Source organism: Sapajus apella, unplaced genomic scaffold (assembly GCF_009761245.1).
Source record: "Sapajus apella isolate SASKATOON/1434 unplaced genomic scaffold, GSC_monkey_1.0 scaffold19, whole genome shotgun sequence".
NCBI lineage: Eukaryota > Metazoa > Chordata > Mammalia > Primates > Cebidae > Sapajus > Sapajus apella.
In genome coordinates this window covers 17,847,606-17,863,049 of record NW_022436959.1, presented here as the reverse complement: position 1 = coordinate 17,863,049, position 15,444 = coordinate 17,847,606, and the positions used below count along the sequence as shown (strand labels likewise).

The 15,444-nt window shown below is 36.6% G+C and overlaps 2 long non-coding RNA genes across 2 annotated transcripts in view; one reads left to right on the top strand and one right to left on the bottom strand.

Annotated features, from left to right (window-relative positions):
* Positions 1–322: 322 nt before the first annotated feature.
* LOC116557541 lies at positions 323–13,360 on the top strand. The gene is made up of 3 exons (XR_004271564.1): positions 323–495; positions 4,384–4,386; positions 13,350–13,360. It is a non-coding gene; the product is annotated as an uncharacterized LOC116557541 (long non-coding RNA).
* The window catches only part of LOC116557539, a 25,163-nt gene continuing 22,555 nt past the window's right edge, over positions 12,837–15,444 (bottom strand). The window contains exon 2 of the long non-coding RNA XR_004271563.1: positions 12,837–14,248. This is a non-coding gene — a long non-coding RNA (uncharacterized LOC116557539). The remainder of the gene's footprint in view (positions 14,249–15,444) is intronic.

Sequence of the window (15,444 nt, the reverse complement as noted above, 5' to 3'; positions counted from 1 at the left end):
GCATCCAACCCCCAGCCTGCTGTTGAAAAACCCTGCAGAAAATTTTTTAAACAAGCCCCACCAAACCCTGCCCCTGGTAGCAGTCTGCCCTGTACGCCCCCAGCAGGCCCACTTACCCAAGGCCCTGCCCGCCTACCAATGGCAACTAGCTCCAGGTATTTCCTGCTTCTCAACAGCCAATAAGATTGCCTTCGCATTATTTCCCCAATAGCAAATCAAGGCCCACTTACCCAAGGTCCCACCTGCCTACCAATGGCAACTAGCTGCAGGTATTTCCTTCCTCTCAACAGCCAATAAGATTGCCTTCGCTTTGTTTCCCAATAGCCAATCAATTGCCTTCCCTCCACATAAAACCCCAAGACCTGAACACCTGGGCGTGACTTCTTTGGCCTCTTCCTGGACCACAGAACTTCGCCTGGGAGCTGAATAAATTAGTTTCTCATTTTCTTATACTTGCCTCAGTTTCCTCATCTTACCTCGGCAATAAATCTTACAGTAGGTTTGGACTTTTTACATAGTCCCATATTTATTGGAGGCTTTGTTGTTTCCTTTTTATTCTTCTTTCTCTAATCTTGTCTTCATACTTTATTTTGTTAAGTTGATCTTCAATATCTGATATCCTTTCTTTTGCTTGATCGATTCAGCTGTTGATACTTGTGTATGCTTCATGAAGCTCTCATGCTGTGTTTTTCAGCTCCATCAGATCATTTATGTTGTTCTCTAAACTGGTGATTCTAGTTAGCAATTCCTGTAACCTTTTTTCAAGGTTCTTACCTTCCTTGCATTGGGTTAGGACATGTTCCTTTAGCTTGGAGGAGTTTGTTATTACTCACCTTCTAAAGTCTACTTCTGTCAATTCGTCAAACTCATTTTTCATCCAGTTTTGTTCCCTTGCTGGTGAGGAGTTGTGACCTTTTGGAGGAGAAGAGGTGATCTGGTTTTTAAAATTTTTAGCCTTTTTTCACTTTTTGCTCATCTCTGTGGATTTATCTGCCTTTGGTCTTTGATGTTTATAACCTTCAGATGGGGATTTTGTGTGGACATCCTTTTTATTGATGTTGATGCTATTCCCTTTTGTTAGTTTTCTTTCTAACAGTCAGGCCTCTCTGCTCCAGGTCTGCTGGAGTTTGCTGGAGGTTCACTCCAGACCCTGTTTGCCTTGGTATCACTAGTGGTGGCTGCAGAACAGCAAAGATTGCTGCTGGATCCTTCCTCTGGAAGCTTCATCCCCAAGGGGCACCCACCAGATGCCAGTTGGAGTTCTGTTATATGAGAGGTCCACCAACTCCTACTGGGAGATGTTGCCCCATCAGGAGGCATGGGGTTCAGGGACTCACTTGAGGCAGTTTGTCCCTTAGCAGAGCTGGAGCACTGTGCTGGGAGATCCACTGCTCTCTTCAAAGCCAGCAGGCAGAAACATTTAATTCTGTTGACAGTGTGCCTACAGCTGCCCCATCACCCAGCTGCTCTGTCCCAGGGAGATGGGAGTTTTATCTATAAGCCCCTGACTGGGGCTGTTGCCTTTCTTTCAGATATGCCCTGCTCTGAGAAGAGGAATCTAGAGAGGCAGTCTGTCTACAGTGGCTTTGCAGAGCTGTGGTGGGCCCTGCCCAGTTTGAACTTCCTGGTGGCTTTGTTTACATTGTGAGGGGAAAACTGTCTACTCAAGCCTCAGTCGTGGGGGACACTCCTTCCCACACCTTGCTTGACCATCCCAGGTCGACTTCAGATGACTGTGCTGGCAACAAAAATTTAAAGCCAGTGGATCTTAGCTTGCTGGGCTCCATGGGAGTGGGATCCACTGAGGTAGACCACTTGGCTCCCTGGCTTCAGCGCCCCCTTTCCAGAGGAGTGAAAAGTTCTGTCTCATTGGCATTCTAGGAGCCACTGGGGTATGATAAAAGAAAACTCCTGTATCTAGCTCAGTGTCTGCCCAACTGGCCACCTAGTTTTGTGCTTGAAACCTAGGGCCCTGGTGGTGTAGGTACCCGTGGGAATCTCCTGGTCTGAGGGTTTTGGAAGAATGGTGGGAAAAGTGTAGTATCTGGGCCAGAATGTACCATTCCTCTCGGCACAGTCCCTCATGGCTTCCCTTGGCTAAGGGAGGGAGTTCTCTGACCCCTTGTGCTTCCCAGTTGAGGCGACACCCCACCCTGCTTTGGCTCACCTTCCATGGGCTGCACCCAGTGTCTAACCAGTGCCAGTGACATAAACCAGGTACCTCAGTGGGAAATGCAGAAATCACCTGCCTTCTGCATTGATCTAGCTGGGAGCTGCAGACCAAAGCTGTTCCTATTCGGCCATCTTGCCCATGAATCTATTATTACATTTTAATAAATAATAAAACAATTTTACAACTGGCCATAATGTAGAATCAGTGGGAGCCTGAGCTTGTTATCCTGCAACTAGGCAGTCCCATCTGTGGGTGACAGGAGATAGTGGCAGATCTTCAGGCATTAGATTCTCATAAGGAACTAGCAACCTAGATCCCTTGCACATGCAATTCACAATAGGGTTCACCATCACAAAAGAATCTAATGCCTATGCTGAACTGACAGGAGGCAGAGCTCATACAGTCTTGTGCATGATGGGGAGTGGCTGTAAATACAGATGAAGCTTTGCTGGTTCACCGCTGCTCATCTCCTATGTGGCCTGGCTCCTAACAGGTCACCAGCAGTGGTCCATGGCCAGGGGGTTGGAGACTTCTGAGGTAGAAGGATTGTATATTATTGTTGGATTGCTGTGCTTAGTTTTATTTTAAATGTTTCAAAATAGCACACTACTTATTTACTTTCCTAAGGTAAGTCATTTTGTAAAAACTCCTTTTCTAATACCAATGATGCTGGATTTCAGTATTACTGCTTTTATATCAGAGGTTCTTAAACTGAGACACCTGTCTATCTAAAGAACTTATTCATAGCATTAGGCAATGGATCAATATTGATGAAGAAATTAACAGAATTCCCAAACTAGTGACCTCTGTGGATCATTTGTCCCATACAATTTTATAAAGATTTCACTTAGTTTTAACTTTTAAAGATTGAAGTTTTCACTGAAAATCAAATTCTCAGTTTATTTTGAAGGACTGCATATCTTCAAAGGCTGAGTTTTGTGTGCATTACTCAGAGGCAGCAATCAGCTAGAATTAAGTGTCCCCCTGTCTTCACTGTAGTTCCCTGTTCTGCCTGCTTGACTCATTCACATTGCCTGTCCCCAGTGGTGTTTGAATTCAAGACATCCAATATAGTCTTATCATTATAGTACTTTAATACATATGATTAAATGATATATCTATATCATTTAAATTATATATATATATATATATATATATATATATATATATATATATATATGATAACTTGCTATTTAGATATCCCCATAGGTTGTGAAATGATCACCACAGTTAAGCTTTTTGGTGAAAATATTTAAGATCTATTCTCCTAGTAAACTTTCATGTATACTGTGTAGCAGAGAGTAGAATAGTGGTTACCAAGGTCTGTGGGCTGGGGAAAATGGGAAGATGTTGGTCAAAAGGTACAAAGTTTCACTTCTGCAGATGAATAACTTCTGGAGAGCCAATGTGCAACATAGTGACTGTAGTTATCAATGGACCACTTTTAAAGGTTGAATCAATTCAGATGAAAAACTGATGCAAATAATACCCATTTTGCTTTTGTTTTATTCTTTCTCTTTTCTAATCAGTATTTGTAATTAACCTGTGTTTTTACTGTTCAATAAATTTGGCTAAAATAGTTCAATGATTATCTGGAGATTAGTCTTTAAGTAGGTACTTTTATTTTTTAAGAGGTGGTCTTTCATACAAACTTAAAAGACTATATTCTTTTAAAAAGGGCTTCTAATTAAAAATATTGTCCTTGGATTTCTCAGTAGAAAATATTGAGAAAGTTATGGGCTACAGGATTATATAAAATTTTGGAAAATTCACTGATGATTAAAATTTAGCATAGAAAGAATACATGTGAATAGTTCAATAGAAAAAAATAGAAAACCTATATAAAGCAAATCAGTCACAGGTTTAAAACAAAAGATGTTTTACAAAAGGACTTATACTTCTTTTTATGAATATGCTAATTTTCTGAGTTCTTAAAAATAAAAACAGCCTTGGATATAATGCTTTAGAACTTGTAAAGCATAGCTGCATATATTTTATCTTTATTTATTTATTTTTGAGACAGTGTCCTGCTTTATCCCCCAAGCTAGAGTGCAGTGACATGATCTTGGCTGACTGTAACTTCTGCCTCACAGGCTCAGGTGATTCTCCCATATCAGCCTCCTGAGTAGCTGGGACTATAGGCATGCACCACCACCTTCAGCTAATTTTTATATTTTTAGTAGAGACGGGGATTCATCATGTTGGCCAAGCTGGTCTCAAACTCCTGGCCTCAAGCAATCAGCCCACCTTGGCTTCTCAAAGTGCTGGGATGACAGACATGAGCCATTGTGCCTGGCCTATTTATCATTTTATTTTAAAAACAGATTTGTGTAAAATGGATAATAAATATTTTTCCCTTTTTAGAGATGCATAAACTAAGTCTCAGAAATGTTTTGAATTGCTTGTTAGAAGTCATACAACTAGCTAATAGTAGAGCCAGACGTAGAACTCTAGTTTGACTTTCACCCAGAGCTCTTTCAACTATATTACCCAGGCCTTCAATTTGCAATAGACTCTTTTCCAAAGTAACACTGAAATAAAATGTCTAGTCCCAAAGGTGCTACAATGCTAAAATATGAGATGGGATTTAAATTAATTGTCACGTTCTGTGGTAAAGAAATGAAAATATTATTCAGTTTTAACCTTTGAGAGAAATTTAAATAAACTCAGCCAAATACTTGGGGAAAATTCCACAAAACTACTCCATGGAAGGTGATTAAACTTAGCCAAACCATGAGCAATGTCTTCCTACTATTTAAAGTGGAAACCATACTACTGTGGTACTTTGTGTGCCATTTCTAGGAATGCATTTTTGTATCATTCTGAGTTGCAGTCATGGTTTGCTAAGAATATCTTGTCCACTTTTTAATTGCTTGAGCAAATAGAAAACAAGTTTTGCAGAAGTCAGACTAATAGTCACCTTAGATTTCCTGGTTCTCATGTCTTTTATGAATTGACTAGTATAAATGAGCAGTGACCACAAAACTGTATTGCATCTATTCCCACTCTTTCAGAATCTTAAGACCCATGTTGTCTAGTACAGTGGGTAAGAGTTTGTCTTCTGAGATAAGACATTTCTAGGTAAAAACCTAACTTTCTGTTTTCCAGCTATGTGGGTAAGTTGCTTAATCTTTTTAAGATTCCTCCATTCATTTCTTATTGAATGCATACCATATGCTATGAAATATGTTAGATGCTAATGACCTGACAGTAAACAAAGAAGACAAAAATATCTGTGCTGATGGAGATTATATTTTAGTGCCTCAATAACACTGAATGTAAAATGGAGATAAAAGTGATGTGTTATTTCCTGGATAATTCCTGCGATTTTATAAAATTAGTCAGCCTAGGTGTACAGTTGTGCACATTAAAGGCTCTACTCTCCACTTAAAGCAGGTTAAAGAAGGGATTCAAGACCAGTATAAACGCCTATGTAATTAAGCTATGACACTTACTGGCCTGCAGGAAGTAAAATAAATGGTGAAAACCCATATAGGGTCCAGGAAAGGAAAATATGCTATAAATGAAAAATGTTAATTCAGCCTTTATTTTTTTAAACTTTGATTTTGAAATCTTTTTTTTACTTACAGAACAGGTGCAAAGATAGCACAGAGAATTTTAGTATACCCTTCCTATATTAATATTTTAGTATATTAATCAACATTAATATGTTATGAATCTAGATAACAACAGCATATTAACAAAACCAAGAAATTAGCATTGATAAAATGCATTAAGCAAACTGCAGGCTTTATAGTATAGGCCAATTTTGTTGTTGTTGTTTGTTTGTTTGTTTTACTAGTGTTCCTCTTTTGTTTCACGATTCAATCCTGGGTACCATATTGCAGTTTGTTTCCTAAGTCTGTTTCAATCTGTGTCAGCATATTATTTATTCTTTATGTTTCATGAATTTGGCAAATTTGAAAAGTACTCGTTAGGTAGAATGTTTCTTAAGTTGGCTTTGTTTGAAATTTTTTTTCCCAATAATTAAAGCTGTAAATTTTGGCAAGAGTAATACAGAAGTAATGTAATGTCAGAATATCATATGGAGGGGTACAAAATATTGACTTACTTCTAGCAATGTTAATCCTGATAACTTGGTTAAGAAGTTGTCTGCCAGGTGCCTCTTTTGCAATTAGAAATATCTTGGGGGTAGATATTCCTAAATTTCGAAGGTTATACCTTGAGATAGTACCTTGAGACTATGCAAATACTCTGTTTTTCCCCAAGCTTTTGCTCGTTAATTTTAGCATTCATTGTTAGAACTTGCTTGCAATAATTATTATAGTGTTCTAATGGTGATCATTACAATGGCCTCATCCCTTCTACAATTATAATTGGAATTCTTCTGTAGGAATGAACTATCTCTTCTATTTCATTTGTTTATTCATTGCATTATGATTAGCTTTGGATATTTATTTATGGGGATATTTATTCTACATAATAGTTATAATCCAATAATATTTCACTTATTTTTGCCCAGATAATTCCAGTTTTGGCCATTGGGGAAGATTTTCAGCTTGGCTCTTGTGTCCTTTTGACATAAGCCTATTCTTTTCTGAGTACGTCCTTACTTCCTGGCACCACAAGATGTTTTTAGTTATAGAGGCAGTGAGATCCTTTAAGAATGTAATACATGTAAAGTGTTTGCATATTTTTTAAAAGCTAAAACCAGGAAAAGATTATCTTCCGAGACTATCACAGAAAGTTTAATGTCAATGAATGTCTCTGTTCCAAAATTGTACCAAACACTTACCTGTTTTCAAGCTAAGTTAATCCTGTTGAAAAAACTGAGTATTCCTATCACTGCACTCTATGTGAGAATGATGGCTTAAGTATGTCTGTAAGCACTGGCATTTAAATAATTTTTGAATTCTACTTCCTTCCCTGACCTGGTGGAAATATCATAGCATCTAATGTGCAGCAATGTGTACTTTGGGACATAAAATGAATGAGGAGAATTTTATTCACTTGATGTTGCTTACTAACACTCCTTAGTTCTGCTGGATCAGGAAGGATGAGGTCAAGCCAAATAAACTGCTATTTCCAGAAGTCTGTAAGTGGACTTTTTGGCTCTTTTATATCTTAAGAGAATGAGAAAAACACACCCACGCTGCAGAAGAGAGGCTGTAGTGTGATTTGCCTGTAGTCTGTATCTTCTTCTAGAATAGAGGTCAGGCTAGCTACAACCCATTGGCCAATTCTAGTCAGCTGCCTGTTTTTAATAGTCCTCAAACTGTTTGTTACATTTTCAAATGGTAATATTTTATAGTTATATAAGCCCCTACATAATATTCAGAATTTTTCTCTTGGCTCTGAAAGCTTTCTATTGTACTCTCTGGCCCTTTAAGAAAATCTTTTCTGGTGTCGTTTCGAAAAGAAGACATCCCTCCTTGCTTTGCAAATGGTATTTCCTCTGCCTGAAATACTCTTCTCTGCTTTGCCCACTTGACTGATGCCTACTTGTCCTTTAAATATCAACCCAAAGATTTCCTATTCTGTCATCATCTCCTGACCTATCACATAGAGTCAAATGTCTCTCTTCTGACCACCTATGCTGTATACTGGCAGTATTAAGGCACAGCTCTTTTCTAATGCAGTGATGTGCTGAACCAGCTGGCAACAGCCAATTATATGCATCTCTTCTCAATTCCAGATTCAGTGATATCACACTAGTGTCCTGTAATTGACCACAGTGGGAATATTTATACCATGGAAATTGGCAAATACCATGAACCAGGGATTTCCCCTTCCCATAGAGAGTAGAGCATTTAATGATACTAGCACACTGCAATTTATCACACTAGTTTTTGTTTATTTAATTTTTACTGTTTTTTTTTCCTGATTTTGCCAGAGATTCTCAGCTACTTAAAGAGTGACTCTGAATTTTATTAATCTTTTGCACCTTATCGTGCCTTAAATAGAAAAAGCAATCATGCTTCTTGAAGTAATGAGAAATTAACTGAGGAATGAATTTTGTCTCTCCAAAAAAAAATTCTGTTCTGTAATTGTTTCTAAATTAAAGGAATAATAATTTAGGGACTTAAAACTACACACATCAAAGACATGTGCTTAAAACAACCGTATTTCAGAGCCTAAATTAAAAAATCAATGACAATGTACATTCAAATAGGAAAATAAGTCAAACTTGCTCTCTTCAATGATGGTATGATTCTATACCTAGGAAACCCTAAAGACTCCACCAGAAGGCTCCTAGAACAGATAAATTACTTCAGTAAAGTTTCAGGATACAAAATAAATGTACAAAAAGCAGTAGCATTTCTATATACCAACAGTGCTCAGGCTAATGGTCAAATCAAGAATGCAATCCCACTTACAATTACCTCCCTTATAGACACACAAAATACCTAGGAATATACCTAACCAAGAGGGTAAAACATCCCTATAAGGAGAACTACAAAACATTGCTGAAAGAAATCAGAGATGACACAAATAGATGGAAGAATATTCCATGCTCATGGATTGGAAGAATCAACATTGTTAAAATGGCCATACCGCCCAAAGCAATTTATAGATTCAACTGTATTCCTACTAAACTACTAGTGTCATTTTTCACAGAACTAGAAAACACTGTTCTAAAATTCATATGGAACCAAAAAAGCCCAAATGGCCAAAACAATCCTAAGCAAAATAACAAAGATGAAGGCAACACATTACCAAACTTCAAACTATCCTATGAGGCTACAGTAACCAAAACCACATGGTCCTGGTGTAAAAACAGACACATAAACCAATGAAACAGAGTAGGGAACACAGAAATAAAGCCCCACCCACTTATAAACAACTACTACAATGAGATACCATCTCACACCAGTTAGAATGGCCGTTATTGAAAACTAAACACATGGCTGGGTGTGGTGGCTCACATCTCTAATCCCAGCACTTTGGGAGGCTGAGGTGGGTGGATCACCTGATATCACAGGTTCGAGGCCAGTCTGGCCAACGTAGTAAAACCCTGTCACTACTAAACATACAAAAATTAGCTAAGCATGATAGTGGGCGCATATAATCACAGTCACTCAAGAGGCTGGGGCTGGATAATTGCTGGAAACCTAGTAGGCAGAGTTTGCAGTGAGCCAAGATCCAGCCTAGGTAACAAGAGAGAAACTCTCTATCTCAATAACAACAACAACAAAAACCAAAAAAACTAAACACACACACACAGATGCTGGCGAGGCTGCTGAGAAAAAAAATAATGCTTATACACTGTTGGTGGAAATGTAAATTAGTTCAACCACTGTAGAAAACAATTTGGAGGTTTCTCAAAGAACTTAAAAAAAAGAACTACCATTCCACCCAGTGATCCCCTTACTGGGTATATACCCAAAGAAAAATAAATTGTTCTACCATAATGACATATGTATTCATAGGTTCATTGCAGTACTATTCACAACAGTAAAGATGTGGATTCAACCTAGGTGTCCATCATTGGTGAACTGGATAAAGCAAATGTGGTAAATATACACCACGGAATACTACACAGCCATGAAAAAGAATAAAAGAGGGTGAAAGATCGCTACAAGGAAAACTACAAAACACTATTAAAAGAAATCAGAGATACACAAATGGCAACCTGGATGCAGCTGGAGGTTATAACGCTGAGCAAATTAATGTAGGAACAGAAAACCCAACCAATACTGCTTGTTCTCACTTATAAGTGGGAGATTAACATTGAGTACACATGGCCATAAAGAAATTATTTTTCTCATCTTTATGAGAACAAGAGTTACAGAACTAGAAAACAACTATTCTAAAATTCATATGGAACCAAAAAAGAGCCCAAATAGCCAAAACAATCCTAAGCAAAAAGAACAAAGCTAAAGGCATCATCATACCCAACTTCCAACTATTCTATAAAGCTACAATAACTAAAACCACATGGTTTTATCATTTTGAGAACAGTAATTATTAGGGACTACTAGAGGGGAGAAGGAGTGAGGGAGTGGAAATGGGGTTGAAAAACTACCTATTGGGTAATATGCTGACTACCTTGGTGACAGAATCAATACCACAAACCTCAGCATCATCCAATATACCCATGTAGTAAATCTGCACATTTATCACCTGAATCAAGTAACAAAAGTCAGAGAATAGAAAGAAATTGAATAACAAAATTTCCAGTTGAAAGAAATGGAATGATAAATTTCCAACTGAGGACATTCTTAAAAATGTTAAGTTCCAGGCTGCCAGTGGCACTTTGAAGTAAATCTTCAGTCATTTTGATTCTTGTCCCAGCTCTTTCTGCTACATTGGGAGTCAACAAAATTAGACCACATTTCTCAAATGTGAGTCTTGTTTCCAATGTCTCCATTTCCTTCATTTTTGTGTTTATATCCTTCACTTAACTCACCTTCCATTCTTTAACTTAGGCAAATAAGCTGGAGGAGAGGTTGTCATAGAGTATCTGCAATAATGTAAACTAGAAAACCAGATTCATTTCCCCACAAATATTGGTGAAAAATGTAAATTAGAAGGAGCGAGAAAGTGAGGAAAATATGTCTTTGTTAAAATTAAACATGCAGGAATGCAGTAGCCTAGTTTACAATCTGGGATGTAACTTCAAAATTTCACTTCTGACTGATGTGCCCTTGTTTTGTACAAAGAAAACATACACACATATTAAGATCCATTCTATGTTAATCAAGGTATTGGCTTTCTTTAGTTTGGCTCTAGGGCTTCTAATAAATGAAACTTCTCAAAAGATAATATAATTTTTGATAAATGTCAGTCAATTCCTTTCAGGACTTCTGGGGACTTCTAAAAACTTTGAGACTCCTGTGTTCCATAGCTGTAAATATAATGTCCATTCTCAAATTTCTTCTTCTTATTTCTAATTGAACTAAGAAAAGATTTTATGGGTATAATATACTACATGTACTTCAAAGTAGAGAAGGTGAGACACATAATTTACATCCAAAGATAGAAAAGTAACAATTAGTTTTAGTGACAGAGGAGAACCCAGAGGGAAAAGTCTATTTCTACAAATAAAAATTAGGACAGTGAAAGAGCTGAAACTGGAAAACGGTGCATGTATGTCTAAATGCAATATCTGAATCTTTCCACAATGTTTCTGAATGGTTTGAAACCTACATTGGCTTTTAACTTTGTTTTGGGCATAGTCCCATCAACTGAGAAAACTTTACAGAATTTATATACTCTGTGTGTGTGTGTGTGTGTGTGTGTGTGTGTGTGTGTGTGTGCGCGCGCGTGCACGCACATTTCCCCTGCCCACCCCAGCAAATGACACACAGTCTGCTCTCCAGAAAAGCATTTTCTCATTGGCTGGTCTATGAAGAGCAATGATTTTTTGCTTTCCCACTGCATTCTAAATAATAATGAATAAGACTAGTAAACATATAAACTGCCTTTATGTTTCCTTGACTGAGTTACCATTATAAAAACTATCTGGAATATGCATTGTTCAGGGTTAAATAAAACTGCTTTCCAGTTTTAAATACAGAAGCTTTTTTGTAGTCCCAATCCTCATAAGTGCTACTAAAACTACTTTGTCAGTGCAGTCCCAAAATCTTCAAGAAGTTCAATAGTCCATGCTGTCTCAAAGTAAATGACAGGCATCCAAGTGATGGTGTTGCCAAGGCAAGAGGGTTGTATTTGGCTCCTCTATTTGAATGACAATCTAGCTACTGTGAAAACCCGGGAATTTGATTTCTGTTATAATTGGATCAGATCTTTCCAGCAGCTCCTTCAAGGGGATATTAGTTTCATATGGAACATTAGTTTCAGTTCTTCTAATTTAAGGCTTTGATTGTACAAACAAATGTTGAAATGCTGATTCTGATCCTGTCATGCTAATAGAATTGGTGACTGGACTTGTATTCAACTGTGTGGAAGACACAAGGGAGTGGGAAATAACTAAATGGCCCATTTACTGGGAAGGCATGGTGATGATGAAAAGATGGTCCAAGATTAAGATTTGCAGGAGATTTGCTTTTATTATTAAATTAATAGGCAGCCTGTATTATCATAAGATTTGAAGTTGCTACTGAGCTGTGAATGATCAAACTGCAGATTTCTTGAGGAAATGTTTTGCAGTGTTAACAACCTACTGAAGATATCTATCCCATCATTATTCTTTATCCACCCTGTGGTTAAGGCTGATGCATCTGAAAAGTATGTGGAATCTTCTTTCAAAATGTATTATATTTGATGACTATGCTGCAGCATATAACTATCCCATTGAGGATGTATCCAAAATTAAACATGACATTTTGCTTTTAAAAAGAAACACACATTTTAAATTTCAGACTACTACTAGATTTATGGAAAAGTTTCAAGGGTAGCATAGAGGTTCAATGTACACTATACTCGATTTCTCCTATTTTTAACATCTTACATTGTATGATACACTTGTCACAAATAATGAATCAATATGAAGGCATAATTATTAACTAAAAGTTGTTCCTCATTCAGATTTTCTTAGATTTTAGTTAATGTCCTTGTTCTCTTCCAGGATATCATTCTGGATACCACATTATATTTAGTTTTCATGTCTCCATTGGCTCCTCTTGGCTCCGAAAGTTCCTCAGACTTTCCTTATTTTTGATGGCTTGACAGTTTTGAGGAGTACTGGTAAGACATTTTTCCGGGAGACCGGTAAGAATGTCCCTCAATTTGTTGACTTTTTTTTTTTTTTAATTCCACTGGGGCTATGGATCTGGGGGGAAAGACCACAGAAATAAGTTTGACATGCAGTAGTTTGACGAGACAGTGCCTGTTAAAATTTTCCATTGTAAAGTTACTTCTTCTTTCCCCCTTTTCCATATTGACCCGTGGAAACAAGTTACTCTGTATACAGCTTATGCAAAAAGACTAGAGGTATAGGGAATTATCTTCCACATCTTTGAGTGAAGGCTTATCTGCATTATTAGAGACATTCAATTTATTTATAATTTGTCAGCAGGCAAGACTTGCTTATTCTCTTTATTTATTTGATTATTCTATCACTATAGACTCATGGATATTTATTTTGTGACCTAATATAATGTTGCCTATTCTGTTCAAATTGTGCCAGCTTTAGTCATTAGGATCTCCTTTAGTTGGCTCCTATGTGTATTTGACATACCTCACCTGCATCATTTTGTTTTGTTTTATTCTGTTTCCACTGTTTTCTTACTTTTGGGCACAACAAGATGAGCCAAGCTCTTTTTCATATTTCCTGAATATAAAAAAGTCATCCATGGCTTGGGATTTAAATATCAAAATTAAATTGCAGTCAAGATTTCTGTAATCTCCACTTAGATTTTAATCTCCATCATCAAGGTAAACTATATTTGTAATCAAAAAAGTTTTTGTCTAGTTAACAGATTGTCTTTTAGTGTTTCTGTTTGGTTACCAAATAAGAAAAATAATCCAGCTAAGAAATTATTTTAAAATTAATTTTAACTTGGTGGCTTTAAAAAATTATAAGTGAATATGTATTACTTTAATCACCTCTGTCCAAAGACAAAGGACAAAGAGAGATAAAGTCTAATTAGATTAATTCAGTGAATTATCATCTGATCAAATCATGACTATAAGAAATTATCCCTGGCTAAATGTGACATCAAATTATTCTATGAAATAATTAGGAATATGTCCCCTGGCACAAAAGGCTAGCTGTTTCCAAGAACAGAGTTTCCAAATAATGAAAGAACAGCAGCTAAGATTACACCCTGTGCTTTACTTTCATAACTAGGGCAAAAAAAAGAAGATTCTCAACTTATTTATTACCTCATGGGAAATTCAAAATTAAAAGCAACATTGTAGTATCTCACTTGGGAATAGATTAATAGAAAAATTCTATGAAATTCTAAAGAAATATGATAGGAAGTTTTATATGAATTTAAATTTTAACTTAAAGAATTTTAAGGTTCCATTAAAATTATGTGAGATTTACTATTTTGGGCCAGGGGATGGGGGAGAAGAAGATATAGGCAGTAAATTCCTTTTACTCACTTCTCAGTGTAATCCTGTGGGTTTATCCAGAACATTAGGTCCTGGCTATGAACTTCTGTTGGTAGTCTCATGTTGATGAATCATCTCTTGGGAACACATCTGTCATGATTTAAAAGAAGATATTCGTGCTTTTTTAGGTTCTTTGACTTTCTTCTTATTTTACTGGTTTTCTTTTAAAGGTCAACTTCATTTATACCTTTAGAATTCTGTTAGGGTAGACTCTATTTTGTCATACCAGTATCATTGATGTTTTTATTTCGAGGGTTGAGTCAGCAGCATTATCATCAAAGACCACTTCTCTTTTCCCCCCTTGTCCCTTTACATATTTTTTTAAAGTAAGGGTAAGTCATCTAGATCCTAAATTTTTATCTCTCTTTCGATAAAATTTATACTTTCTCTTTTGCTATTCAAAATAAACATATTTTTCATTGTGTGTTTAATTCTAAATTTCTCTGACATAGTATGACAGCTTAAGCTGAAATTCGGCTCTTTATTTTTACAGAATATTTTAGGATATTTAATAAGAGCTAACTAAACATGAATTCATGGTATACTATCAGAAATCTGCTGGTAACATTTACTTTTCAGTTTTTCTTTTATTCCTCCACACGTTAATTTATTGTGCTGAGATCTGTTCTTTTATAATGATACTGTATGAAACACTACACACTAAAGGAATTCAAGTAGAACAACTGTGATGCAAATCTTGCATAAACAAGACAGATAGCTTACTTTCTAATGGAGAATAGCATATGCATATTTCTAAAAGGTAGGATATATTATGTACCAGATGACTGATACTAGTTTGGTAGTCATGTAAGAAGTTGAATGCCAGGGTCAGGAGGAGTCCAAATATTAATTAGCGGATCTTAACTGATTTTGATCAAGAGATGATGGCACATCTTACACCTCAAAGAGGGATAAAGAAAATGATGATATCAGAGATTTGGTTTATGAAAATTTCTGTAACATTGCTGTAGAAAACAGGTAGGGACTTTATAAGAAATGAGTAAGAGGCTTCCCAAGTAGTTTTCCAGATAACTAACAGCATGAAGTTTTATTCGATACAAGGAACCAATTTTTACTGATTACCAGCCATACAGTAGAAACAGAAAATTTGAAGTAAAAATGACCCAGAGTTGTAAAGGAGCTTGTTAGGCATAGAAGAAAACGAGGACTAATCTTGGAAAACTCAAAAAGCACATTAATGGAAAAAAAATTACATGGGTTCAAAGAACTCAATATCTTTTTGTAGGTCTCTTTTTGAGATGGAGTTTCACTCTTGTTACCCAGGC